The sequence below is a fragment of the Pseudophryne corroboree genome, unplaced genomic scaffold (assembly GCF_028390025.1).
Source record: "Pseudophryne corroboree isolate aPseCor3 unplaced genomic scaffold, aPseCor3.hap2 scaffold_322, whole genome shotgun sequence".
NCBI classification, from domain to species: domain Eukaryota; kingdom Metazoa; phylum Chordata; class Amphibia; order Anura; family Myobatrachidae; genus Pseudophryne; species Pseudophryne corroboree.
Window position 1 is genome coordinate 577,792 of NW_026969903.1, and position 26,937 is coordinate 604,728.

Consider the following 26,937-nt stretch of genomic DNA (forward strand, 5'->3'; position numbering starts at 1 on the left):
ATTGCCACATCTCCCTATATGATAATTTCATTACACTGTAACATAATAAGAATTAACTCTTTAACAGTGTAAATAGAGAGTAATGAATCTCTGACACATGGAATATATTATTTCTTAGATGAATTGGATAAACCATTATGACAGACACTTTGCTTCCTAATAAGAATTGAGGTGGCTATACCTCTAAGGAAAGCATTATTGCCTACGCCTAGATCAGATTAAATAAGATCTGGCTGAATATATGAAGGAAGGTTGCTATTTATATGAGAATTGGAATTGCTATATTCCTTAAGGCAACCCCACCGATTGATATATGTTGTCAATTAAGTATATCTGAACGGCTATATCTGGACCAGATTTAATAAGATCTGGCTGATTATATGAAGGAGGGCTGCTATTTATACTGGAATTGCCATATTCCTTAAGGCAACCGCACCTGTTGGTATATCTCGCCAATTAACTATATCTAAACAGCTAAATTAAAGCTATTCATCATTTTTTTAGTTTGGATATTAATAAATATGATCTTTCCATGATGCATAGAGATTTCCCTATCAAGTGATTCCTTATCCGATATAGAAAGCTATCCCCCTGTGGTATTGAATTTAGGAATATAGTCTTAGGGGACACAGAGAAATAAGTGATCCCCATCTACCTAAGCACCCCACAAATTGGAGGTTAGCTTACCGGTTATACTCAATCACCCCCACAAATTCGCCAATGGGGATGGCTTCCCGGGAGGTAACCCCTATTGAGTGAAGGGAGTATATAGGATACGACCCAGTGGTACCTGACGACATAGATACTAACAGCTATTTAATAACATTACGCTAGAAAGTGATTATTAGCAACATATATATCTATATAAACAACCCCGCCAGGGTTGTGCCTTCAAAAATAATCACACACGGACACGCTTTTTAAACCTTTTTTTCACATCTCTTTATTCTTCTTATGCACATGTATGTTAGTTCTGTGATTTTAACCTTTATGTTTCACTGCAGTTTGGGATAATAATATTAATATTTATCCAATTTTAATACATACTTAATAAAGGTTATATTTTATGATTCATTCATTCTGTCCAGTGCGTCAACAGTGCAGATTTCTTCTTGTTTTTTCTCCCAAATTCTATAACAATGACAGTAAATGTTGTTTCTTTTCAAACAGAACTTTCTTGACCATGCTACTTGCTTGAAAGATCTGGGAGCACATGGAAAACAGTACAAACCATGCAGTATCACAAGAGCCTTTATTTGATCTTTCATGAAGATAGAGCAGAATTGAGGACACGTCAACAATTTCTGCCGAAGGTGGTTCATCTTTCCACATGGTGCCTTTGGCCACTGACACCTTCGTTGAGTCAAAGTCTCTGGCTGTGGTCAGAACTTTGAAAATTTATGTCACCAGAACGGTTCAGATTAGGAAAACAGAGGCTCTGTTTGTCCTGTATGCTCCCAACAGGATTGGGTGTCCTGCTTCCATGTAGACCATTATGCGCTGGATCTGTGGTAAGATTCAGCATGCTCATTCCATGGCAGGATTGCCGTTACTGAATTAGGTGAAGACCCATTCTACTAGAAAGGTGGGTTCATCCTGGGCAGCTGGTCGGGGAGTCTCGGCATTGCAACTTTGCCGAGCAGCTATTTAGTAAACACTTTTGCTAAGTTTTACAAGTTTGATACCTTGGCTGATGATAACCTCAAGTTGGGTCATTCGGTGCTGCAGAGTCGTACGCACTCTCCCACCCGTTCAAGAGCTTTGGTATAACCCCATGGTTCTTAATGTGACCCCAGCATCCTCTAGGTCGTATGAGAAAATAGGATTTTAATACCTACCGGTAAATCCTTTTCTCTTAGTCCGTAGAGGATGCTGGGCACCCGTCCCAGTCCATACTGTGTCTGCAGTTATTACTTGTGGTTATACACATGTTATGTTATGGTTCTGGTCAGCTTTTTGCTGCAATTGTTCATGCCGTTGGCTTGTGTTCTGTTGAATGCCACGTTCTGCGGCATGCTTAAGGTGTGAGCTGGTAAGATGCTCACCTTAGTTTAACAATAAATCCTTTCCTCGAAATGTCCGTCTCCCTGGGCACAGTTCCTATAACTGGAGTCTGGAGGAGGGGCATAGAGGGAGGAGCCAGTTCACACCCTTTGAAAGTCTTAAAGTGCCCATGTCTCTTGCGGATCCCGTCTATACCCCATGGTTCTTAATGTGACCCCAGCATCCTCTACGGACTAAGAGAAAAGGATGCCCTTGCGCACTATCCTGACTTCTCCTCCCGTCTGCTTACTTTGTGCCTTCCAACGCACAATGCGAACTACAGGTGGTGCTGCAGGGCCCACACCCTTTTACTTGCCTTACAGAACAGCTCTGGAGCTGTTACAGTGCCCAGCTGCTGCAAGAAATCAGCTTGAATGCTTCAGGGGATGGGGCATGGCCAACATGAGCCCCACACCAAAGTAGGGTGGGGGTGTTTAATGCGAACTAGGGGTCATCCAAGCACCGCAAAAGGCCGCCATGCCCTGCATGCCCCTTTTCTCTTTTCATATGCAGATGAGGGTTCCAGCCAACTTTGGCCCACATCTTGGATGACATCACCGTATGCAAATCCGTCTTCTGCAGACCTTCCCCCAGGAATGCTTGTACTAGTTGTTGCATATGGTTTGATATTTGATGGTGCTTCAATATTAGGCAGCCTTCCACCCTCCCATGTTCATCTGAACAGATGTGGTCTCCCTGCAGTTGTTGTCCCCAGACGAGAGTTCCCTTGTGCGTCCTCAGTTGAATCTCCTTAACTTGACGGGGGAGGGGCTGCCCGAGCAGCCACCCTCCCCAGCCCTATCCCAACTCATACTTATTTTGCATATGAGATCTCTTGATCATGAAGATTGTTCTCACAGGGTGAGGTTCATCCATTATATTTTAAAATAGGAAGGTACAAATTACATATTTGAATTGCATCTATGTGCTGGATTCAAATGTCCCCCCCCCCCCTTCCTTTCTCAATTGTGCCCGTCAGCAGCTATTCTAAGGTTGCTGCCAATGGGTGTGACACATTAATTTCTTCTGTTGGGTACACTGGACTCCACAAGGATTCACATTGGGGTGTAGAGTAGGATCTTGATCTGAGGCACCAACCGGCTCAAAGCTTTTGACTGTTCCCAAGATGCTCAGCGCATCCTCCTCTATAACCCCGCTTCCATGAACAGGGAGCTCAGTTTGTAGTTGGTGCCTTCAGTAGCAGGCCACTTAACAGGGGCCTGCCTCAGGCAGCCTATTCTTAGCTATTAATTTTGACAAGAAAAGAAGAACTTGTTTTATGAGAATCTACAAGGGCTGCAGCAGGCTAGGTCTAATAGACATCTTTACTGCAGCTTCATCACTCCCAGCGGCGCTGTATACTCCCGTGCCCTGGTTGCTGGGTCACTGCAGCGGAGGCTCCAGTTTCTTCCTAAGGTCAGTCACACACACACCGCCCTTCCGGATCACGAGGCCGCTGATGAAGGGGAGCGTGGCCGTAGGGGGTGGACCGTGTGCGCACTGGCGTGGACACTGATTACTGGGCAGCCGCTCCACTAGCCACCAGGTACAGTTAAGGAGCACAGGTCTGGGAGTTTTACTCCTATATTAACCCAATTTTGTACTGCCCGCAGCGCATTGTGATAGGTAATAGGGCCTGATTCAGGTTGGAATGCAATCACAATAAGCGATCCAACTGCAAAAATTGCTAACAGCATACGCATGTGCCTGCATTTTCTGCGGCACCCCGCAGAGAATGCGATCGCCTCTGCCTGTCAATCGGGGCGGGGGGGGGAGAGGGGGGTCAGCAACACTCCATTTCCAAGTCAGGGATGGAGCGGTGCGGGGGCAAGGCTTCAAAATGGGGTCTGCAACGGAGGAGACACAGGGGGCGTGGTCACAGCGGCTGTATGACATCACATTCAGCCGCTGTGATCACAAAAATGGTGGCGGCTTCCTGCGCGCACATACAGTTTGCACCAGCAGGAGGCTACACCATTTTTTATGATCACGCTGAACTGCAGTGCGACTGCAATTACAGCATGGTCAAGAATGGAGGCGTCATGCTGGGTGGCCATGCCCTGTCACTGTGCAGGAGCCAGCACCGCACACACACTAGTCCCCGGGTGCAGCCCCCAACCCCCGGGACACCCGGAGCAACAAAATGTAGATTCAGGCCACCAGGCCACGCCCCTACCAATGAAACCATGCCTCCTTTTTACCATTGCGCTGCTTATCTGCGCGCACTGCATTACAATCTCCTTCGCCACCTCTCTGGGTGTCACCAGTGATAGTGACACCTCTGCCATGCTTGTAGCAGCTGGTCCTAAGATCTACGCCTCAAGCCCTGAGTGTTTGCCCTTGTGACTTGTTGATCATCATAGCGAAGCAGATGCTTACAGAAAACTGCAGGGGCTTAGATTGAAAATAAAAAAATTGATGGGTATAAGGTAGAGAGGAGCGGGTTCGGTTCTCCGAGAACCGAATTCCCGACGAACTCCATGTGGTTTACACTGGTCCGAGGCAGGCTCGGTTGTTCCCGCCTGACTCGGAAAACCTGAACAAGGGAAAATGTCATCATCCCGCTGTCGGATTCTCTCGAGATTCGGATTCCATATAAAGAGCTGCGCGTTGCCGCCATTTTTACTCGTGCATTGAAGAGAGAGCGGAGAGGACGTGGCTATGTTCTCTCAGTGGAAATCTCAATATCAGTGCTCAGTATCAGTGGTTACTTATTGCTGCTCAGTAATACTAGTAGTGTGTCTCTCCTGCTCAGTGTCAGTTCTCAGTAGTATCCTCATCAGTGCTCAGTATCACTGCTCATTGTCTTGTGCTGCATTGTGGTGCTCAGCATACTACAGTACATTACTAATAGTCCAGTGCTGCATCTTGCTGCTCAGTGTCAGTTCTAGTATCCTCATCAGTGCTCACTATCACTGCTCATTACATTGTGGTGTTCTGTATACTACAGTAACATAGTAATATAGTAACATATAGTAACATAGTTTTTGAGGTTGAATAGAGGCAAATTGCCCATCGTGTTCAACCTGTTTTAAGTTGTGATGATTCTACATACTTGCTGAATAATGTTTTATGACTAGTTAGCTACTATAACTCATGTTACCCCCGGATTAACCATGTTGATATTTTAAGTATTATAACCTTGGATAGCTTTTTCATTCAGAAATGTATCCATTCCTTTTTTAAATCCAATTACAGAGTCCGCCATTACCACCTTCCCTGGCAGGGAATTCCACATCCTGATTGCCCTAACAGTGAACATCATAGTATCTCACCTGGCAGGTAAGTAGGAGTTGGGCTAGAGCTGTGGAGGATTGCTGCTCGGGCACCCCCTGTCATGTGAAGGAGATCCAACTGAGGCAGCACAAGGGAACTCTCGAAAGAAGAACAAGGCTAGAGGAAGATCTGAGACAAAGAAATCTGACTTTTACCAGAGCTGACCAGAGGAAAGCACAAACGCAGTCCCCCACTACCACAAATAATGCAGTCGAGTTTCCCACATTTGGGGAAATCACAGGGGTCAGCATACCCAGAGTGCAATGAATGAACCTCACCCTGGGAGAACAATCTTCATGACCATGGTATCTCCTATGCAAAATAAGTATGATTTGGGATAGGGCTGGGGAGGGCCGCTGCTCAGGCACATCTCTGTCAAGTAAAGGAGATTCAACTGAGGCAACACAAGGGAACTCTCATCTGGGGACAACAACTGCAGGGAGAACACATATTTTCAGATGAACATGGGAGGGCAGAAGGCTGCCTAACACTGAAGCACCCCCAAACAACAAACCAAATGCAACTACTAGTGCAAGCATTCCTGGGGGAAGGCCTGCAGCAGATGGATTTGCATATGGTGATGTCATCCAAGCAGTGGGTCAAAGTTGGCTTCAACCCTCGTCTGCATATGAAAATAAAAAAGGGGTGTGCAGGGCATGGCGGCCTTTTGCGGCGCTTGGATGACCCCTAGTTTGCATTAAACACCTCCACCTTCCTTCGGTGTGGGGCTCATGTTGGCTATGCCCCAGCCCCTGAAGCATTCAAGCTGATTTCTTGCAGCAGCTGGGCACTGTAACAGCTCCAGAGCTGCTCTGTAAAGCAAGTAAAAGGGTGTGGGCCCTGCAGCACTACCTGTAGTTTGCATTGTGCGTTGGAAGGCACAAAGTAAGCAGACGGGAGAAGTCAGGATAGTGCACAAGGGCATAGAAGGGAGCGGCTCAAGAAAAGAGAAGTGGAAACAGACAGCAAACTAGGCTGGAGAGAGACCTGAGACAAAGAGATCTGAATTATACGAGAGCCGACCAGAGGAAACACAAATTATGTAATCAAGTGTCCCACATTTGGGGAAATCGTAGGAGCAGCACACCCAGAGTGCATTGGGTGAGCCTTGCCCTGGGAGAAGCACCTTCCTGATCATAGTATCTCACCTGGCAGGTAAGTAGGAGTTGGGCTAGAGCTGGGGAGGGTCGCTGTTCGGGCACCCCCCTGTCAAGTGAAGGAGATCCAACTGAGGCAGCACAAGGAAACTCTCGAAAAAAGAACAAGGCTAGAGGAAGATCTGAGACAAAGAAATCTGACTTTTACCAGAGCTGACCAGAGGAAAGCACAAACACAGTCCCCCACTACCACAAATAATGCAGTCGAGTTTCCCACATTTGGGGAAATGACAGGGGTCAGCATACCCAGAATGCAATGAATGAACCTCACCCTGGGAGAACAATCTTCATGACAATGGTATCTCCTATGCAAAATAAGTATGATTTGGGATAGGGCTGGGGAGGGCCGCTGCTCAGGCACATCCCTGTCAAGTAAAGGAGATTCAACTGAGGCAGCACAAGGGAACTCTCATCTGGGGACAACAACTGCAGGGAGAACACATATTTTCAGATGAACATGGGAGAGCAGAAGGCTGCCTAATACTGAAGCACCCCCAAACAACAAACCAAATGCAACAACTAGTACAAGCATTCCTGGGAAAAGGTCTGCAGAAGACGGATTTGCATACGGTGATGTCATCCAAGCAGTGGGCCAAAGTTGGCTGGAACCCTCATCTGCATATGAAAAGAGAAAAGGGGTATGCAGGGCATGGCGGCCTTTTGCGGCGCTTGGATGACCCTTAGTTCGCATTAAACACCTCCACCCTCCGTCGGTGTGGGGCTCATGTTGGCTATGCCCCAGCCCCTGAAGCATTCAAGCTGATTTCTTGCAGCAGCTGGGCACTGTAACAGCTCCAGAGCTGCTCTGTAAGGCAAGTAAAAGGGTGTTGGCCCTGCAGCACTACCTGTAGTTTGCATTGTGCGTTGGAAGGCACAAAGTAAGCAGACAGGAGAAGTCAGGAGAGTGCACAAGGGCAAGGGCAGGGGCTCAAGAAAAGAGAAGTGGAAACAGACAGCAAACTAGGCTGGAGAGAGACCTGAGACAAAGAGATCTGAATTATACGAGTAGCCGACCAGAGGAAACACAAATTATGTAGTCAAGTGTCCCACATTTGGGGAAATCGTAGGAGCAGCACACCCAGAGTGCAATGGGTGAGCCTTGCCCTGGGAGAAGCACCTTCCTGATCATAGTATCTCACCTGGCAGGTAAGTAGGAGTTGGGCTAGAGCTGGGGAGGGTCGCTGCTCGGGCACCCCCCTGTCAAGTGAAGGAAATCCAACTGAGGCAGCACAAGGAAACTCTCAAAAAAAGAACAAGGCTAGAGGAAGATCTGAGACAAAGAAATCTGACTTTTACCAGAGCTGACCAGAGGAAAGCACAAACACAGTCCCCCACTACCACAAATAATGCAGTCGAGTTTCCCACATTTGGGGAAATCACAGGGGTCAGCATACCCAGAATGCAATGAATGAACCTCACCCTGGAAGAACAATCTTCATGACCATGGTATCTCCTATGCAAAATAAGTATGATTTGGGATAGGGCTGGGGATGGCCGCTGCTCAGGCACATCTCTGTCAAGTAAAGGAGATTCAACTGAGGCAGCACAAGAGAACTCTCATCTGGGGACAACAACTGCAGGGAGAACACATATTTTCAGATGAACATGGGAGAGCAGAAGGCTGCCTAATACTGAAGCACCCCAAACAACAAACCAAATGCAACAACTAGTACAAGCATTCCTGGGGGAAGGTCTGCAGAAGACGTATTTGCATACGGTGATGTCATCCAAGCAGTGGGCCAAAGTTGGCTGGAACCCTCATCTGCATATGAAAAGAGAAAAGGGGTATGCAGGGCATGGCGGCCTTTTGCGGCGCTTGGATGACCCTTAGTTCGCATTAAACACCTCCACCCTCCGTCGGTGTGGGGCTCATGTTGGCTATGCCCCAGCCCCTGAAGCATTCAAGCTGATTTCTTGCAGCAGCTGGGCACTGTAACAGCTCCAGAGCTGCTCTGAAAGGCAAGTAAAAGGGTGTGGGCCCTGCAGCACTACCTGTAGTTTGCATTGTGCGTTGGAAGGCACAAAGTAAGCAGACAGGAGAAGTCAGGAGAGTGCACAAGGGCATAGAAGGCAGCGGCTCAAGAAAAGAGAAGTGGAAACAGACAGCAAACTAGGCTGGAGAGAGACCTGAGACAAAGAGATCTGAATTATACGAGAGCCGACCAGGGGAAACGCAAATTATGCAGTCAAGTTTCCCACATTTGGGGAAATCGCAGGAGCAGCACACCCAGAGTGCAATGGGTGAGCCTTGCCCTGGGAGAAGCACCTTCATGATCATAGTATCTCACCTGGCAGTTATGTAGGAGTTGGGCTAGAGCTGGGGAGGGTCGCTGCTCGGGTACCCCCCTGTCAAGTGAAGGAGATCAAACTGAGGCAGCACAATGGAACTCTCGAAAGAAGAACAAGGCTAGAGGAAGATCTGAGACAAAGAAATCTGACTTTTACCAGAGCTGACCAGAGGAAAACACAAACACAGTCCCCCACTACCACAAATAATGCAGTTGAGTTTCCCACATTTGGGGAAATCACAGGGGTCAGCATACCCAGAATGCAATGAATGAACCTCACCCTGGGAGAACAATCTTTATGACCATGGTATCTCCTATGCAAAATAAGTATGATTTGGGATAGGGCTGGGGAGGGCCGCTGCTCAGGCACATCTCTGTCAAGTAAAGGAGATTCAACTGAGGCAGCACAAGGGAACTCTCATCTGGGGACAACAACTGCCGGGAGAACACATATTTTCAGATGAACATGGGAGGGCAGAAGGCTGCCTAATACTGAAGCACCCCCAAACAACAAACCAAATGCAACAACTAGTACAAGCATTCCTGGGGGAAGGTCTGCAGAAGACGGATTTGCATACAGTGATGTCATCCAAGCAGTGGGCCAAAGTTGGCTGGAACCCTCATCTGCATATGAAAAGAGAAAAGGGGTATGCAGGGCATGGCGGCCTTTTGCGGCGCTTGGATGACCCTTAGTTCGCATTAAACACCCCCACCCTACTTCGGTGTGGGGCTCATGTTGGCCATGCCCCAGCCCCTGAAGCATTCAAGCTGATTTCTTGCAGCAGCTTGGCACTGTAACAGCTCCAGAGCTGCTCTGTAAGGCAAGTAAAAGGGTGTGGGCCCTGCAGCACTACCTGTAGTTTGCATTGTGCATCGGAAGGCACAAAGTAAGCAGACAGGAGGAGAAGTCAGGATAGTGCACAAGGGTATAGAAGGGAGGGGCTCAAGAAAAAAGAAGTGGAAACAGACAGCAAACTAGGCTGGAGAGAGACCTGAGACAAAGAGATCTGAATTATATGAGAGCCGACTAGGGGAAACACAAATTATGCAATCAAGTTTCCCATATTTGGGGAAATCGCAGGGGCAGCACACCCAGAGTGCAATGGGTGAGCCTTGCCCTGGGAGAAGCAACTTCATGATCATAGTATCTCACCTGGCAGGTAAGTAGGAGTTGGGCTAGAGCTGGGGAGGGTCGCTGCTCGGGCACCCCCCTGTCAAGTGAAGGAGATCCAACTGAGGCAGCACAAGGGAACTCTTGAAAGAAGAACAAGGCTAGAGGAAGATCTGAGACAAAGAAATCTGACTTTTACCAGAGCTGACCAGAGTAAAGCACAAACACAGTCCCCCACTACCACAAATAATGCAGTTGAGTTTCCCACATTTGGGGAAATCACAGAGGTCAGCATACTCAGAACGCAATGAATGAACCTAACCCTGGGAGAACAATCTTCATGACCATGGTATCTCCTATGCAAAATAAGTATGATTTGGGATAGGGCTGGGGAGGGCCGCTGCTCAGGCACATCTCTGTCAAGTAAAGGAGATTCAACTGAGGCAGCACAAGGGAACTCTCATCTGGGGACAACAACTGCAGGGAGAACACATATTTTCAGATGAACATGGGAGGGCAGAAGGCTGCCTAATACTGAAGCACCCCCAAACAACAAACCAAATGCAACAACTAGTGCAAGCATTCCTGGGGGAAGGCCTGCCGCAGATGGATTTGCATATGGTGCTGTCATCCAAGCAGTGGGTCAAAGTTGGCTTCAACCCTCGTCTGCATATGAAAAGAGAAAAGGGGCATGCAGGGCATGGCGGCCTTTTGCGGCGCTTGGCTGACCCCTAGTTTGCATTAAACACCTCCACCCTCCGTCGGTGTGGGGCTCATGTTGGCTATGCCCCAGCCCCTGAAGCATTCAAGCTGATTTCTTGCTGCAGCTGGGCACTGTAACAGCTCCAGAGCTGCTCTGTAAGGCAAGTAAAAGGGTGTGGGCCCTGCAGCACTACCTGTAGTTTGCATTGTGCGTTGGAAGGCACAAAGTAAGCAGACAGGAGAAGTCTGGAGAGTGCACAAGGGCATAGAAGGCAGCGGCTCAAGAAAAGAGAAGTGGAAACAGACAGCAAACTAGGCTGGAGAGAGACCTGAGACAAAGAGATCTGAATTATACGAGAGCCGACCAGGGGAAACACAAATTATGCAGTCAAGTTTCCCACAGGAGTATATAGGATACGACCCAGTGGTACCTGACGACATAGATACTAACAGCTATTTAATAACATTACGCTAGAAAGTGATTATTAGCAACATATATATCTATATAAACAACCCCGCCAGGGTTGTGCCTTCAAAAATAATCACACACGGACACGCTTTTTAAACCTTTTTTTCACATCTCTTTATTCTTCTTATGCACATGTATGTTAGTTCTGTGATTTTAACCTTTATGTTTCACTGCAGTTTGGGATAATAATATTAATATTTATCCAATTTTAATACATACTTAATAAAGGTTATATTTTATGATTCATTCATTCTGTCCAGTGCATCAACAGTGCAGATTTCTTCTTGTTTTTTCTCCCAAATTCTATAACAATGACAGTAAATGTTGTTTCTTTTCAAACAGAACTTTCTTGACCATGCTTCTTGCTTGAAAGATCTGGGAGCACATGGAAAACAGTACAAACCATGCAGTATCACAAGAGCCTTTATTTGATATTTCATGAAGATAGAGCAGAATTGAGGACACGTCAACTATTTCTGCCGAAGGTGGTTCATCTTTCCACATGGTGCCTTTGGCCACTGACACCTTCGTTGAGTCAAAGTCTCTGGCTGTGGTCAGAACTTTGAAAATTTATGTCACCAGAACGGTTCAGATTAGGAAAACAGAGGCTCTGTTTGTCCTGTATGCTCCCAACAGGATTGGGTGTCCTGCTTCCATGTAGACAATTATGCGCTGGATCTGTGGTAAGATTCAGCATGCTCATTCCACGGCAGGATTGCCGTTACTGAATTAGGTGAAGACCCATTCTACTAGAAAGGTGGGTTCATCCTGGGCAGCTGGTCGGGGAGTCTCGGCATTGCAACTTTGCCGAGCAGCTATTTAGTAAACACTTTTGCTAAGTTTTACAAGTTTTAGAGTAAAGGAGATTCAACTGAGGCAGCACAAGGGAACTCTCATCTGGGGACAACAACTGCAGTGAGAACACATATTTTCAGATGAACATGGGAGGGCAGAAGGCTGCCTAATACTGAAGCACCCCCAAACAACAAACCAAATGCAACAACTAGTACAAGCATTCCTGGGGGAAGGTCTGCAGAAGACGGATATGCATATAGTGATGTCATCCAAGCAGTGGGCCAAAGTTGGCTGGAACCCTCATCTGCATATGAAAAGAGAAAAGGGGTATGCAGGGCATGGCGGCCTTTTGCGGCGCTTGGATGACCCTTAGTTCGCATTAAACACCCCCACCCTCCTTCGGTGTGGGGCTCATGTTGGCCATGCCCCAGCCCCTGAAGCATTCAAGCTGATTTCTTGCAGCAGCTTGGCACTGTAACAGCTTCAGAGCTGCTCTGTAAGGCAAGTAAAAGGGTGTGGGCCCTGCAGCACTACCTGTAGTTTGCATTGTGCATTGGAAGGCACAAAGTAAGCAGACAGGAGGAGAAGTCAGGATATTCCACAAGGGTATAGAAGGGAGGGGCTCAAGAAAAAAGAAGTGGAAACAGACAGCAAACTAGGCTGGAGAGAGACCTGAGACAAAGAGATCTGAATTATATGAGAGCCGACCAGGGGAAACACAAATTATGCAGTCAAGTTTCCCACATTTGGGGAAATCGCAGGGGCAGCACACCCAGGTGAGATACTATAATCAGGAAGGTGCTTCTCCCAGGGCAAGGCTCACCCATTGCACACTGGGTGTGCTGCTCCTACGATTTCCCCAAATGTGGGACACTTGACTGCATAATTTGTGTTTCCTCTGGTCGGCTCTCGTATAATTCAGATCTCTTTGTCTCAGGTCTCTCTCCAGCCTAGTTTGCTCTCTGTTTCCACTTCTTTTTTCTTGAGCCCCTCCCTTCTATACCCTTGTGCACTATCCTGACTTCTCCTCCCGTCTGCTTACTTTGTGCCTTCCAATGCACAATGCAAACTACAGGTAGTGCTGCAGGGCCCACACCCTTTTACTTGCCTTACAGAGCAGCTCTGGAGCTGTTACAGTGCCCAGCTGCTGCAAGAAATCAACTTGAATGCTTCATGGGATGGGGCATGGCCAACATGAGCCCCACACCAAAGGAGGGTGGGGGTGTTTAATGCGATCTAGGGGTCATCCAAGCACCGCAAAAGGCCGCCATGCCCTGCACACCCCTTTTCTCTTTTCATATGCAGATGAGGGTTGAAGCCAACTTTGACCCACTGCTTGGATAACATCACCATATGCAAATCCATCTGCTGCAGGCCTTCCCCCAGGAATGCTTGCACTAGTTGTTGCATTTGGTTTGTTGTTTGGGGGTGCTTCAGTATTAGGCAGCCTTCTGCCCTCCCATGTTCATCTGAAAATATGTGTTCTCCCTGCAGTTGTTGTCCCCATATGAGAGTTCCCTTGTGCTGCCTCAGTTGAATCTCCTTTACTTGACAGAGATGTGCCTGAGCAGCGGCCCTCCCCAGCCCTATCCCAAATCATACTTATTTTGCATAGGAGACACCATGGTCATGAAAATTGTTCACCCAGGGTGAGGTTCATTCATTGCATTCTGGGTATGCTGACCCCTGTGATTTACCCAAATGTGGGAAACTCGCCTGCATTATTTGTGGTAGTTGGGGACTGTGTTTGTGTTTTCCGCTGGTCAGCTCTGGTAAAAGTCAGATTTCTTTGTCTCAGATCTTCCTCTAGCCTTGTTCTTCTTTCGAGAGTTCCATTGTGCTGCCTCAGTTGGATCTCCTTCACTTGACAGGGGGGTGCCCGAGCAGCGACCCTCCCCAGCTCTAGCCCAACTCCTACTTACCTGCCAGGTGAGATACTATGATCTTGAAGGTGCTTCTCCCAGGGCAAGGCTCAACCATTGCACTCTGGGTGTGCTGCCCCTGCGATTTCCCCAAATATGGGAAACTTGACTGCATAATTTGTGTTTCCTCTGGTCGGCTCTCGTATAATTCAGATCTCTTTGTCTCAGGTCTCTCTCCAGCCTAGTTTGCTCTCTGTTTCCACTTCTTTTTTCTTGAGCCCCTCCCTTCTATACCCTTGTGCACTATCCTGACTTCTCCTCCCGTCTGCTTACTTTGTGCCTTCCAATGCACAATGCGAACTACAGGTAGTGCTGCAGGGCCCACACCCTTTTATTTGCCTTACAGAGCAGCTCTGGAGCTGTTACAGTGCCCAGCTGCTGCAAGAAATCAGCTTGAATGCTTCAGGGGCTGGGGCATAGCCAACATGAGCCCCACACCGAAGGAGGGTGGAGGTGTTTAATGCGAACTAGGGGTCATCCAAGCGCCGCAAAAGGCCGCCATGCCCTGCATAACCCTTTTCTCTTTTCATATGCAGATGAGGGTTCCAGCCAACTTTGGCCCACTGCTTGGATGACATCACCGTATGCAAATTCGTCTCCTGCAGACCTTCCCCCAGGAATGCTTGTACTAGTTATTGCATATGGTTTGATATTTGATGGTGCTTCAGTATTAGGCAGCCTTCCGCCCTCCCATGTTCATCTGAAAAAATGTGGTCTCCCTGCAGTTGTTGTCCCCAGACGAGAGTTCCCTTGTGCTTCCTCAGTTGAATCTCCTTAACTTGACGGGGGAGGGGCTTGCCCGAGCAGCCACCCTCCCCAGCCCTATCCCAACTCATACTTATTTTGCATATGAGATCTCTATATCATGACGATTGTTATCACAGGGTGAAGTTCATCCATTATATTTTAAAATAGGAAGGTTCAAATTACATATTTGAATTGCATCTATGTGCTGGATTCAAATGTCCCCCCCCCTTCCTTTCTCAATTGTGCCCGTCAGCAGCTATTCTAAGGTTGCTGCCAATGGGTGTGACACATTAATTTCTTCTGTGGGGTACACTGGACTCCACAAGGATTCACATTGGGGTGTAGAGTAGGATCTTGATCTGAGGCACCAACCGGCTCAAAGCTTTTGACTGTTCCCAAGATGCTCAGCGCATTCTCCTCTATAACCCCGCTTCCATGAACAGGGAGCTCAGTTTGTAGTTGGTGCCTTCAGTAGCAGGCCACTTAACAGGGGCCTGCCTCAGGCAGCCTATTCTTAGCTATTAATTTTGACAAGAAAATAAGAACTTTTTTTATGAGAATCTACAAGGGCTGCAGCAGGCTAGGTCTAATAGACATCTTTACTGCAGCTTCATCACTCCCAGCGGCGCTGTATACTCCCGTGCCCTGGTTGCTGGGTCACTGCAGCGGAGGCTCCGGTTTCTTCCTAAGGTCAGTCACACACGCACCGCCCTTCCGGATCACGAGGCCGCTGATGAAGGGGAGCGTGGCCGTAGGGGGTGGACCGTGTGCGCACTGGCGTGGACACTGATTACTGGGCAGCCGCTCCACGAGCCACCAGGTACAGTTAAGGAGCACAGGTCTGGGGTTTTTTCTCCCATATTAAACCAATTTTGTACTGCCCGCAGCGCATTGTGATAGGTAATAGGGCCTGATTCAGGTTGGATTGCAATCACAGTAAGCGATCCAACTGCAAAAATTGCTAAGAGCATACGCATGTGCCTGCATTTTCTGCGGCACCCCGCAGAGAATGCGATCGCCTCTGCCTGTCAATCGGGGCAGGGGGGGAGAGGGGGGTCAGCAACACTCCATTTCCAAGTCAGGGATGGAGCGGTGCGGGGGCAAGGCTTCAAAATGGGGTCTGCAACGGAGGAGACACAGGGGGCGTGGTCACAGCGGCTGTATGACATCACATTCAGCCGCTGTGATCACAAAAATGGTGGCGGCTTCCTGCGCGCACATACAGTCTGCACCAGCAGGAGGCTACACCATTTTTTATGATCACGCTGAACTGCAGTGCGACTGCAATTACAGATTGGTCAAGAAGGGAGGCGTCATGCTGGGTGGCCATGTCCTGTCACTGTGCAGGAGCCAGCACCGCTCACACACTAGTCCCCGGGTGCAGCCCCCAACCCCCGGGACACCCGGAGCAACAAAATGTAGATTCAGGCCACCAGGCCACGCCCCTACCTATGAAACCATGCCTCCTTTTTACCATTGCGCTGCTTATCTGCGCGCACTGCATTACAATCTCCTTTGCCACCTCTCTGGGTGTCACCAGTGATAGTGACACCTCTGCCATGCTTGTAGCAGCTGGTCCTAAGATCTACGCCTCAAGCCCTGAGTGTTTGCCCTTGTGACTTGTTGATCATCATAGCGAAGCAGATGCTTACAGAAAACTGCAGGGGCTTAGATTGAAAATAAAAAAATATATGGGTATAAGGTAGAGAGGAGCGGGTTCGGTTCTCCGAGAACCGAATTCCCCACGAACTCCACGTGGTTTACACTGGTCCGAGGCAGGCTCGGTTGTTCCCGCCTGACTCGGAAAACCTGAACAAGGGAAAATGTCATCATCCCGCTGTCGGATTCTCGCGAGATTCGGATTTCATATAAAGAGCTGCGCGTTGCCGCCATTTTTACTCGTGCATTGAAGAGGGAGCGGAGAGGACGTGGCTATGTTCTCTCAGTGGAAATCTCAATATCAGTGCTCAGTATCAGTGGTTACTTATTGCTGCTCAGTAATACTAGTAGTGTGTCTCTCCTGCTCAGTGTCAGTTCTCAGTAGTATCCTCATCAGTGCTCAGTATCACTGCTCATTGTCTTGTGCTGCATTGTGGTGCTCAGCATACTACAGTACATTAGTAATAGTCCAGTGCTGCATCTTGCTGCTCAGTGTCAGTTCTAGTATCCTCATCAGTGCTCACTATCACTGCTCATTACATTGTGGTGTTCTGTATACTACAGTAACATAGTAATATAGTAACATATAGTAATATAGTTTTTGAGGTTGAAAAGAGGCAAATTGCCCATCGTGTTCAACCTGTTTTAAGTTGTGATGATTCTACATACTTGCTGAATAATGTTTTATGACTAGTTAACTACTACAACTCATGTTACCCCCGGATTAACCATGTTGATATTTTAAGTATTATAACCTTGGATAGCTTTTTCATTCAGAAATGTATCCATTCCTTTTTTAAATCCAATTACAGAGTCCGCCATTACCACCTTCCCTGGCAGGGAATTCCACATCCTGATTGCCCTAACAGTGAAGAAACCTTTCCTCCATTGCGTTCTGAACTTTCCTCCAGTCGCAGCGAGTGACCACGTGTTCTTTTAATAAATAATTCCTCTGATAACTCTTTGTTATGTATCTTTACATATTTGAAGATATTAATAATATCTCCTCTTAGGCACCTCTTTTCTAGTGTATAAATATTCAGCCTAGTAAGTCTTTCCTTATAGTCCAGTACTTTAAGGCCTTTAATCAATTTAGTCTTCAGGATCTCTGACACTTCCATGAGCAGCAGAGTAGTGCAATGGAAGCATGCTGGGCCCATAACCCAGAGGTCGATTGATCGAAACTATCCTCTGCTATGTGCATTTTTTTTTTTATAATTAAAGTAATCAAAAACTGGGATTGATATTTTGGCACTTTTATTTTTACTTAAAGTACAATAACTTTTATCATTTTAATTTGTTTTAATAGTATATTGACAGCATTGTTTTCTTTAAAAAATCCACTTAATTTTCTTTACCCTATTACTGAAATGGTAATTGACAAAAACAAACTACATTGTCACCAGAAGAGCAATGCAAAATGTACAAGTGATATATGAAAATCATCTTCCATCTTGAATTTCAATGATGCATTGGGACAACAATTTGTGAGAAACATCTTCACCCATAAAGAAAGATTTTCTTAATTCCTTACCTGTGTGCTGATTAGATATCACCTTGTTTTCACATTAAACAGACTTCCCCATGAGGAAGCAGCAAGGATGCAGTGACGTTTCCTGGTGTCAACCTGTATTATTTCAGTAGACATTGAAATGAGGATGCATCTTTGATGCCTTTCCAATGAAGCAAGTTTAATTCAGTAATAGGTGAAAAACCATTCCTACAAAGGTGTTAATCAGAGACTTGGCTTTGTGGACACTTTTCAGAGAGCAAATTTGTTAGCATAAACATAAAATCAGAAAATGAAGAGCTGTTTAATCACTCAATTGGACTTTTCTGCCAGCATAATTTTTTTTCTCTGCAACTCACTGCTAAATCATGTTCATCTTGTGCTGCCTCAGTTGAATCCCCTTTACTTGACAGAGATGTGCCTGAGCAACGGCCCTCCCCAGCCCTATCCCAAATCATACTTATTTTGCATAGGAGATACTATTGTCATGAAGATTGTTCTCCCAGGGTGAGGTTCATTCATTGCATTCTGGGTATGCTGACCCCTGTGATTTCCCCAAATGTGGGAAACTCGACTGCATTATTTGTGGTAGTGGTGGACTGTGTTTGTGCTTTCCTCTAGTCAGCTCTGGTAAAAGTCAGATTTCTTTGTCTCAGATCTTCCTCTAGCCTTGTTCTTCTTTTGAGAGTTCCCTTGTGCTGCCTCAGTTGGATCTCCTTCACTTGAAAGGTAGTGCCCGAGCAGCGACCCTCCCCAGCTCTAGCCCAACTCCTACTAACCTGCCAGGTGAGATACTATGATCATGAAGGTGCTTCTCCCAGGGCAAGGCTCACCCATTGCACTCTGGGTGTGCTGCCCCTTGCGATTTCCCCAAATGTGGGAAACTTGACTGCATAATTTGTGTTTCCCCTGGTCGGCTCTCATATAATTCAGATCTCTTTGTCTCAGGTCTCTCTCCAGCCTAGTTTGCTGTCTGTTTCCACTTCTTTTTTCTTGAGCCCCTCCCTTCTATACCCTTGTGGAATATCCTGACTTCTCCTCCTGTCTGCTTACTTTGTGCCTTCCAATGCACAATGCAAACTACAGGTAGTGCTGCAGGGCCCACACCCTTTTACTTGCCTTACAGAGCAGCTCTGAAGCTGTTACAGTGCCAAGCTGCTGCAAGAAATCAGCTTGAATGCTTCAGGGGCTGGGGCATGGCCAACATGAGCCCCACACCGAAGGAGGGTGGGGGTGTTTAATGCGAACTAAGGGTCATCCAAGCGCCGCAAAAGGCCGCCATGCCCTGCATACCCCTTTTCTCTTTTCATATGCAGATGAGGGTTCCAGCCAACTTTGGCCCACTGCTTGGATGACATCACTATATGCATATCCGTCTTCTGCAGACCTTCCCCCAGGAATGCTTGTACTAGTTGTTGCATTTGGTTTGTTGTTTGGGGGTGCTTCAGTATTAGGCAGCCTTCTGCCCTCCCATGTTCATCTGAAAATATGTGTTCTCACTGCAGTTGTTGTCCCCAGATGAGAGTTCCCTTGTGCTGCCTCAGTTGAATCTCCTTTACTCTAAAACTTGTAAAACTTAGCAAAAGTGTTTACTAAATAGCTGCTCGGCAAAGTTGCAATGCCGAGACTCCCCGACCAGCTGCCCAGGATGAACCCACCTTTCTAGTAGAATGGGTCTTCACCTAATTCAGTAACGGCAATCCTGCCGTGGAATGAGCATGCTGAATCTTACCACAGATCCAGCGCATAATTGTCTACATGGAAGCAGGACACCCAATCCTGTTGGGAGCATACAGGACAAACAGAGCCTCTGTTTTCCTAATCTGAACCGTTCTGGTGACATAAATTTTCAAAGTTCTGACCACAGCCAGAGACTTTGACTCAACGAAGGTGTCAGTGGCCAAAGGCACCATGTGGAAAGATGAACCACCTTCGGCAGAAATAGTTGACGTGTCCTCAATTCTGCTCTATCTTCATGAAATATCAAATAAAGGCTCTTGTGATACTGCATGGTTTGTACTGTTTTCCATGTGCTCCCAGATCTTTCAAGCAAGAAGCATGGTCAAGAAAGTTCTGTTTGAAAAGAAACAACATTTACTGTCATTGTTATAGAATTTGGGAGAAAAAACAAGAAGAAATCTGCACTGTTGACGCACTGGACAGAATGAATGAATCATAAAATATAACCTTTATTAAGTATGTATTAAAATTGGATAAATATTAATATTATTATCCCAAACTGCAGTGAAACATAAAGGTTAAAATCACAGAACTAACATACATGTGCATAAGAAGAATAAAGAGATGTGAAAAAAAGGTTTAAAAAGCGTGTCCGTGTGTGATTATTTTTGAAGGCACAACCCTGGCGGGGTTGTTTATATAGATATATATGTTGCTAATAATCACTTTCTAGCGTAATGTTATTAAATAGCTGTTAGTATCTATGTCGTCAGGTACCACTGGGTCGTATCCTATATACTCCTGTGGGAAACTTGACTGCATAATTTGTGTTTCCCCTGGTCGGCTCTCGTATAATTCAGATCTCTTTGTCTCAGGTCTCTCTCCAGCCTAGTTTGCTGTCTGTTTCCACTTCTCTTTTCTTGAGCCGCTGCCTTCTATGCCCTTGTGCACTCTCCAGACTTCTCCTGTCTGCTTACTTTGTGCCTTCCAACGCACAATGCAAACTACAGGTAGTGCTGCAGGGCCCACACCCTTTTACTTGCCTTACAGAGCAGCTCTGGAGCTGTTACAGTGCCCAGCTGCAGCAAGAAATCAGCTTGAATGCTTCAGGGGCTGGGGCATAGCCAACATGAGCCCCACACCGACGGAGGGTGGAGGTGTTTAATGCAAACTAGGGGTCAGCCAAGCGCCGCAAAAGGCCGCCATGCCCTGCATGCCCCTTTTCTCTTTTCATATGCAGACGAGGGTTGAAGCCAACTTTGACCCACTGCTTGGATGACAGCACCATATGCAAATCCATCTGCGGCAGGCCTTCCCCCAGGAATGCTTGCACTAGTTGTTGCATTTGGTTTGTTGTTTGGGGGTGCTTCAGTATTAGGCAGCCTTCTGCCCTCCCATGTTCATCTGAAAATATGTGTTCTCCCTGCAGTTGTTGTCCCCAGATGAGAGTTCCCTTGTGCTGCCTCAGTTGAATCTCCTTTACTTGACAGAGATGTGCCTGAGCAGCGGCCCTCCCCAGCCCTATCCCAAATCATACTTATTTTGCATAGGAGATACCATGGTCATGAAGATTGTTCTCCCAGGGTTAGGTTCATTCATTGCGTTCTGGGTATGCTGACCTCTGTGATTTCCCCAAATGTGGGAAACTCAACTGCATTATTTGTGGTAGTGGGGGACTGTGTTTGTGCTTTACTCTGGTCAGCTCTGGTAAAAGTCAGATTTCTTTGTCTCAGATCTTCCTCTAGCCTTGTTCTTCTTTCAAGAGTTCCCTTGTGCTGCCTCAGTTGGATCTCCTTCACTTGACAGGGGGGTGCCCGAGCAGCGACCCTCCCCAGCTCTAGCCCAACTCCTACTTACCTGCCAGGTGAGATACTATGATCATGAAGTTGCTTCTCCCAGGGCAAGGCTCACCCATTGCACTCTGGGTGTGCTGCCCCTGCGATTTCCCCAAATATGGGAAACTTGATTGCATAATTTGTGTTTCCCCTAGTCGGCTCTCATATAATTCAGATCTCTTTGTCTCAGGTCTCTCTCCAGCCTAGTTTGCTGTCTGTTTCCACTTCTTTTTTCTTGAGCCCCTCCCTTCTATACCCTTGTGCACTATCCTGACTTCTCCTCCTGTCTGCTTACTTTGTGCCTTCCGATGCACAATGCAAACTACAGGTAGTGCTGCAGGGCCCACACCCTTTTACTTGCCTTACAGAGCAGCTCTGGAGCTGTTACAGTGCCAAGCTGCTGCAAGAAATCAGCTTGAATGCTTCAGGGGCTGGGGCATGGCCAACATGAGCCCCACACCGAAGTAGGGTGGGGGTGTTTAATGCGAACTAAGGGTCATCCAAGCGCCGCAAAAGGCCGCCATGAACTGCATACCCCTTTTCTCTTTTCATATGCAGATGAGGGTTCCAGCCAACTTTGGCCCACTGCTTGGATGACATCACTGTATGCAAATCCGTCTTCTGCAGACCTTCCCCCAGGAATGCTTGTACTAGTTGTTGCATTTGGTTTGTTGTTTGGGGGTGCTTCAGTATTAGGCAGCCTTCTGCCCTCCCATGTTCATCTGAAAATATGTGTTCTCCCGGCAGTTGTTGTCCCCAGATGAGAGTTCCCTTGTGCTGCCTCAGTTGAATCTCCTTTACTTGACAGAGATGTGCCTGAGCAGCGGCCCTCCCCAGCCCTATCCCAAATCATACTTATTTTGCATAGGAGATACCATGGTCATAAAGATTGTTCTCCCAGGGTGAGGTTCATTCATTGCATTCTGGGTATGCTGACCCCTGTGATTTCCCCAAATGTGGGAAACTCAACTGCATTATTTGTGGTAGTGGGGGACTGTGTTTGTGTTTTCCTCTGGTCAGCTCTGGTAAAAGTCAGATTTCTTTGTCTCAGATCTTCCTCTAGCCTTGTTCTTTTTTTGAGAGTTTCCTTGTGCTGCCTCAGTTGGATTTCCTTCACTTGACAGGGGGGTGCCCGAGCAGCGACCCTCCCCAGCTCTAGCCCAACTCCTACTTACCTGCCAGGTGAGATACTATGATCAGGAAGGTGCTTCTCCCAGGGCAAGGCTCACCCATTGCACTCTGGGTGTGCTGCTCCTACGATTTCCCCAAATGTGGGACACTTGACTACATAATTTGTGTTTCCTCTGGTCGGCTACTCGTATAATTCAGATCTCTTTGTCTCAGGTCTCTCTCCAGCCTAGTTTGCTGTCTGTTTCCACTTCTCTTTTCTTGAGCCCCTGCCCTTGCCCTTGTGCACTCTCCTGACTTCTCCTGTCTGCTTACTTTGTGCCTTCCAACGCACAATGCAAACTACAGGTAGTGCTGCAGGGCCAACACCCTTTTACTTGCCTTACAGAGCAGCTCTGGAGCTGTTACAGTGCCCAGCTGCTGCAAGAAATCAGCTTGAATGCTTCAGGGGCTGGGGCATAGCCAACATGAGCCCCACACCGACGGAGGGTGGAGGTGTTTAATGCGAACTAAGGGTCATCCAAGCGCCGCAAAAGGCCGCCATGCCCTGCATACCCCTTTTCTCTTTTCATATGCAGATGAGGGTTCCAGCCAACTTTGGCCCACTGCTTGGATGACATCACCGTATGCAAATCCGTCTTCTGCAGACCTTTTCCCAGGAATGCTTGTACTAGTTGTTGCATTTGGTTTGTTGTTTGGGGGTGCTTCAGTATTAGGCAGCCTTCTGCTCTCCCATGTTCATCTGAAAATATGTGTTCTCCCTGCAGTTGTTGTCCCCAGATGAGAGTTCCCTTGTGCTGCCTCAGTTGAATCTCCTTTACTTGACAGGGATGTGCCTGAGCAGCGGCCCTCCCCAGCCCTATCCCAAATCATACTTATTTTGCATAGGAGATACCATTGTCATGAAGATTGTTCTCCCAGGGTGAGGTTCATTCATTGCATTCTGGGTATGCTGACCCCTGTCATTTCCCCAAATGTGGGAAACTCGACTGCATTATTTGTGGTAGTGGGGGACTGTGTTTGTGCTTTCCTCTGGTCAGCTCTGGTAAAAGTCAGATTTCTTTGTCTCAGATCTTCCTCTAGCCTTGTTCTTTTTTCGAGAGTTTCCTTGTGCTGCCTCAGTTGGATCTCCTTCACTTGACAGGGGGGTGCCCGAACAGCGACCCTCCCCAGCTCTAGCCCAACTCCTACTTACCTGCCAGGTGAGATACTATGATCAGGAAGGTGCTTCTCCCAGGGCAAGGCTCACCCAATGCACTCTGGGTGTGCTGCTCCTACGATTTCCCCAAATGTGGTACACTTGATTACATAATTTGTGTTTCCTCTGGTCGGCTCTCGTATAATTCAGATCTCTTTGTCTCAGGTCTCTCTCCAGCCTAGTTTGCTGTCTGTTTCCACTTCTCTTTTCTTGAGCCGCTCCCTTCTATGCCCTTGTGCACTATCCTGACTTCTCCCGTCTGCTTACTTTGTGCCTTCCAACGCACAATGCAAACTACAGGTAGTGCTGCAGGGCCCACACCCTTTTACTTGCTTTACAGAGCAGCTCTGGAGCTGTTACAGTGCCCAGCTGCTGCAAGAAATCAGCTTGAATGCTTCAGGGGCTGGGGCATAGCCAACATGAGCCCCACACCGAAGGAAGGTGGAGGTGTTTAATGCAAACTAGGGGTCATCCAAGCGCCGCAAAAGGCCGCCATGCCCTGCACACCCCTTTTTTATTTTCATATGCAGACGAGGGTTGAAGCCAACTTTGACCCACTGCTTGGATGACATCACCATATGCAAATCCATCTGCTGCAGGCCTTCCCCCAGGAATGCTTGCACTAGTAGTTGCATTTGGTTTGTTGTTTGGGGGTGCTTCAGTGTTAGGCAGCCTTCTGCCCTCCCATGTTCATCTGAAAATATGTGTTCTCCCTGCAGTTGTTGTCCCCAGATGAGAGTTCCCTTGTGTTGCCTCAGTTGAATCTCCTTTACTTGACAGAGATGTGCCTGAGCAGCGGCCCTCCCCAGCCCTATCCCAAATCATACTTATTTTGCATAGGAGATACCATGGTCATGAAGATTGTTCTCCCAGGGTGAGGTTCATTCATTGCACTCTGGGTATGCTGACCCCTGTGATTTCCCCAAATGTGGGAAACTCGACTGCATTATTTGTGGTAGTGGGGGACTGCGTTTGTGCTTTCCTCTGGTCAGCTCTGGTAAAAGTCAGATTTCTTTGTCTCAGATCTTCCTCTAGCCTTGTTCTTCTTTCGAGAGTTCCCTTGTGCTGCCTCAGTTGGATCTCCTTCACTTGACAGGGGGTGCCCGAGCAGCAATCCTCCACAGCTCTAGCCCAACTCCTACTTACCTGCCAGGTGAGATACTATGATGTTCACTGTTAGGGCAATCAGGATGTGGAATTCCCTGCCAGGGAAGGTGGTAATGGCGGACTCTGTAATTGGATTTAAAAAAGGAATGGATACATTTCTGAATGAAAAAGCTATCCAAGGTTATAATACTTAAAATATCAACATGGTTAATCCGGGGGTAACATGAGTTATAGTAGCTAACTAGTCATAAAACATTATTCAGCAAGTATGTAGAATCATCACAACTTAAAACAGGTTGAACACGATGGGCAATTTGCCTCTATTCAACCTCAAAAACTATGTTACTATATGTTACTATATTACTATGTTACTGTAGTATACAGAACACCACAATGTAATGAGCAGTGATAGTGAGCACTGATGAGGATACTAGAACTGACACTGAGCAGCAAGATGCAGCACTGGACTATTAGTAATGTACTGTAGTATGCTGAGCACCACAATGCAGCACAAGACAATGAGCAGTGATACTGAGCACTGATGAGGATACTACTGAGAACTGACACTGAGCAGGAGAGACACACTACTAGTATTACTGAGCAGCAATAAGTAACCACTGATACTGAGCACTGATATTGAGATTTCCACTGAGAGAACATAGCCACGTCCTCTCCGCTCTCTCTTCAATGCACGAGTAAAAATGGCGGCAACGCGCAGCTCTTTATATGGAATCCGAATCTCGAGAGAATCCGACAGCGGGATGATGACATTTTCCCTTGTTCAGGTTTTCCGAGTCAGGCGGGAACAACCGAGCCTGCCTCGGACCAGTGTAAACCACATGGAGTTCGTCGGGAATTCGGTTCTCGGAGAACCGAACCCGCTCCTCTCTACCTTATACCCATCAATTTTTTTATTTTCAATCTAAGCCCCTGCAGTTTTCTGTAAGCATCTGCTTCGCTATGATGATCAACAAGTCACAAGGGCAAACACTCAGGGCTTGAGGCGTAGATCTTAGGACCAGCTGCTACAAGCATGGCAGAGGTGTCACTATCACTGGTGACACCCAGAGAGGTGGCGAAGGAGATTGTAATGCAGTGCGCGCAGATAAGCAGCGCAATGGTAAAAAGGAGGCATGGTTTCATAGGTAGGGGCGTGGCCTGGTGGCCTGAATCTACATTTTGTTGCTCCGGGTGTCCCGGGGGTTGGGGGCTGCACCCGGGGACTAGTGTGTGTGCGGTGCTGGCTCCTGCACAGTGACAGGGCATGGCCACCCAGCATGACGCCTCCATTCTTGACCATGCTGTAATTGCAGTCGCACTGCAGTTCAGCGTGATCATAAAAAATGGTGTAGCCTCCTGCTGGTGCAAACTGTATGTGCGCGCAGGAAGCCGCCACCATTTTTGTGATCACAGCGGCTGAATGTGATGTCATACAGCCGCTGTGACCACGCCCCCTGTGTCTCCTCCGTTGCAGACCCCATTTTGAAGCCTTGCCCCCGCACCGCTCCATCCCTGACTTGGAAATGGAGTGTTGCTGACCCCCCTCTCCCCCCCCGCCCCGATTGACAGGCAGAGGCGATCGCATTCTCTGCGGGGTGCCGCAGAAAATGCAGGCACATGCGTATGCTGTTAGCAATTTTTGCAGTTGGATCGCTTATTGTGATTGCATTCCAACCTGAATCAGGCCCTATTACCTATCACAATGCGCTGCGGGCAGTACAAAATTGGGTTAATATAGGAGTAAAACTCCCAGACCTGTGCTCCTTAACTGTACCTGGTGGCTAGTGGAGCGGCTGCCCAGTAATCAGTGTCCACGCCAGTGCGCACACGGTCCACCCCCTACGGCCACGCTCCCCTTCATCAGCGGCCTCGTGATCCGGAAGGGCGGTGTGTGTGTGACTGACCTTAGGAAGAAACTGGAGCCTCCGCTGCAGTGACCCAGCAACCAGGGCACGGGAGTATACAGCGCCGCTGGGAGTGATGAAGCTGCAGTAAAGATGTCTATTAGACCTAGCCTGCTGCAGCCCTTGTAGATTCTCATAAAACAAGTTCTTCTTTTCTTGTCAAAATTAATAGCTAAGAATAGGCTGCCTGAGGCAGGCCCCTGTTAAGTGGCCTGCTACTGAAGGCACCAACTACAAACTGAGCTCCCTGTTCATGGAAGCGGGGTTATAGAGGAGGATGCGCTGAGCATCTTGGGAACAGTCAAAAGCTTTGAGCCGGTTGGTGCCTCAGATCAAGATCCTACTCTACACCCCAATGTGAATCCTTGTGGAGTCCAGTGTACCCAACAGAAGAAATTAATGTGTC

At 47.6% G+C, this 26,937-nt stretch overlaps 18 non-coding genes and 3 pseudogenes across 18 annotated transcripts; 12 read left to right on the top strand and 9 right to left on the bottom strand.

Moving 5' to 3' along the window:
• Positions 1-5,484: 5,484 nt before the first annotated feature.
• On the bottom strand, positions 5,485-5,648 carry LOC135018366 (U1 spliceosomal RNA). The gene has a single exon (XR_010216076.1). It is a non-coding gene; the product is annotated as a U1 spliceosomal RNA (small nuclear RNA).
• Positions 5,649-6,319: 671 nt separating this feature from the next.
• Positions 6,320-6,482, bottom strand: LOC135018475 (U1 spliceosomal RNA). Its single transcript, XR_010216170.1, has one exon. It is a non-coding gene; the product is annotated as a U1 spliceosomal RNA (small nuclear RNA).
• Positions 6,483-6,634: 152 nt separating this feature from the next.
• LOC135018295 (U1 spliceosomal RNA) lies at positions 6,635-6,798 on the bottom strand. Its single transcript, XR_010216010.1, has one exon. It is a non-coding gene; the product is annotated as a U1 spliceosomal RNA (small nuclear RNA).
• Positions 6,799-7,466: 668 nt separating this feature from the next.
• LOC135018441 (U1 spliceosomal RNA) lies at positions 7,467-7,630 on the bottom strand. The gene has a single exon (XR_010216143.1). It is a non-coding gene; the product is annotated as a U1 spliceosomal RNA (small nuclear RNA).
• Positions 7,631-7,782: 152 nt separating this feature from the next.
• On the bottom strand, positions 7,783-7,946 carry LOC135018557 (U1 spliceosomal RNA). The gene has a single exon (XR_010216246.1). It is a non-coding gene; the product is annotated as a U1 spliceosomal RNA (small nuclear RNA).
• A 670-nt stretch (positions 7,947-8,616) lies between these two features.
• On the bottom strand, positions 8,617-8,779 carry LOC135018470 (U1 spliceosomal RNA). The gene has a single exon (XR_010216167.1). It is a non-coding gene; the product is annotated as a U1 spliceosomal RNA (small nuclear RNA).
• Positions 8,780-8,931: 152 nt separating this feature from the next.
• Positions 8,932-9,095, bottom strand: LOC135018553 (U1 spliceosomal RNA). The gene has a single exon (XR_010216242.1). It is a non-coding gene; the product is annotated as a U1 spliceosomal RNA (small nuclear RNA).
• Positions 9,096-9,797: 702 nt separating this feature from the next.
• LOC135018461 (U1 spliceosomal RNA) lies at positions 9,798-9,932 on the bottom strand (annotated as a pseudogene).
• Positions 9,933-10,084: 152 nt separating this feature from the next.
• LOC135018318 (U1 spliceosomal RNA) lies at positions 10,085-10,248 on the bottom strand. The gene has a single exon (XR_010216032.1). It is a non-coding gene; the product is annotated as a U1 spliceosomal RNA (small nuclear RNA).
• Positions 10,249-12,609: 2,361 nt separating this feature from the next.
• Positions 12,610-12,765, top strand: LOC135018486 (U1 spliceosomal RNA). Its single transcript, XR_010216179.1, has one exon. It is a non-coding gene; the product is annotated as a U1 spliceosomal RNA (small nuclear RNA).
• Positions 12,766-13,439: 674 nt separating this feature from the next.
• LOC135018335 (U1 spliceosomal RNA) lies at positions 13,440-13,603 on the top strand. Its single transcript, XR_010216047.1, has one exon. It is a non-coding gene; the product is annotated as a U1 spliceosomal RNA (small nuclear RNA).
• Positions 13,604-13,755: 152 nt separating this feature from the next.
• On the top strand, positions 13,756-13,918 carry LOC135018445 (U1 spliceosomal RNA). The gene has a single exon (XR_010216147.1). It is a non-coding gene; the product is annotated as a U1 spliceosomal RNA (small nuclear RNA).
• Positions 13,919-18,135: 4,217 nt separating this feature from the next.
• Positions 18,136-18,299, top strand: LOC135018267 (U1 spliceosomal RNA). Its single transcript, XR_010215983.1, has one exon. It is a non-coding gene; the product is annotated as a U1 spliceosomal RNA (small nuclear RNA).
• A 151-nt stretch (positions 18,300-18,450) lies between these two features.
• LOC135018401 (U1 spliceosomal RNA) lies at positions 18,451-18,593 on the top strand (annotated as a pseudogene).
• A 2,299-nt stretch (positions 18,594-20,892) lies between these two features.
• LOC135018323 (U1 spliceosomal RNA) lies at positions 20,893-21,056 on the top strand. Its single transcript, XR_010216037.1, has one exon. It is a non-coding gene; the product is annotated as a U1 spliceosomal RNA (small nuclear RNA).
• Positions 21,057-21,208: 152 nt separating this feature from the next.
• Positions 21,209-21,343, top strand: LOC135018462 (U1 spliceosomal RNA; annotated as a pseudogene).
• A 702-nt stretch (positions 21,344-22,045) lies between these two features.
• Positions 22,046-22,209, top strand: LOC135018554 (U1 spliceosomal RNA). The gene has a single exon (XR_010216243.1). It is a non-coding gene; the product is annotated as a U1 spliceosomal RNA (small nuclear RNA).
• Positions 22,210-22,361: 152 nt separating this feature from the next.
• Positions 22,362-22,525, top strand: LOC135018443 (U1 spliceosomal RNA). The gene has a single exon (XR_010216145.1). It is a non-coding gene; the product is annotated as a U1 spliceosomal RNA (small nuclear RNA).
• A 668-nt stretch (positions 22,526-23,193) lies between these two features.
• On the top strand, positions 23,194-23,357 carry LOC135018296 (U1 spliceosomal RNA). Its single transcript, XR_010216011.1, has one exon. It is a non-coding gene; the product is annotated as a U1 spliceosomal RNA (small nuclear RNA).
• Positions 23,358-23,509: 152 nt separating this feature from the next.
• On the top strand, positions 23,510-23,672 carry LOC135018476 (U1 spliceosomal RNA). The gene has a single exon (XR_010216171.1). It is a non-coding gene; the product is annotated as a U1 spliceosomal RNA (small nuclear RNA).
• A 671-nt stretch (positions 23,673-24,343) lies between these two features.
• On the top strand, positions 24,344-24,507 carry LOC135018483 (U1 spliceosomal RNA). The gene has a single exon (XR_010216177.1). It is a non-coding gene; the product is annotated as a U1 spliceosomal RNA (small nuclear RNA).
• The last annotated feature ends 2,430 nt before the right edge of the window (positions 24,508-26,937 follow it).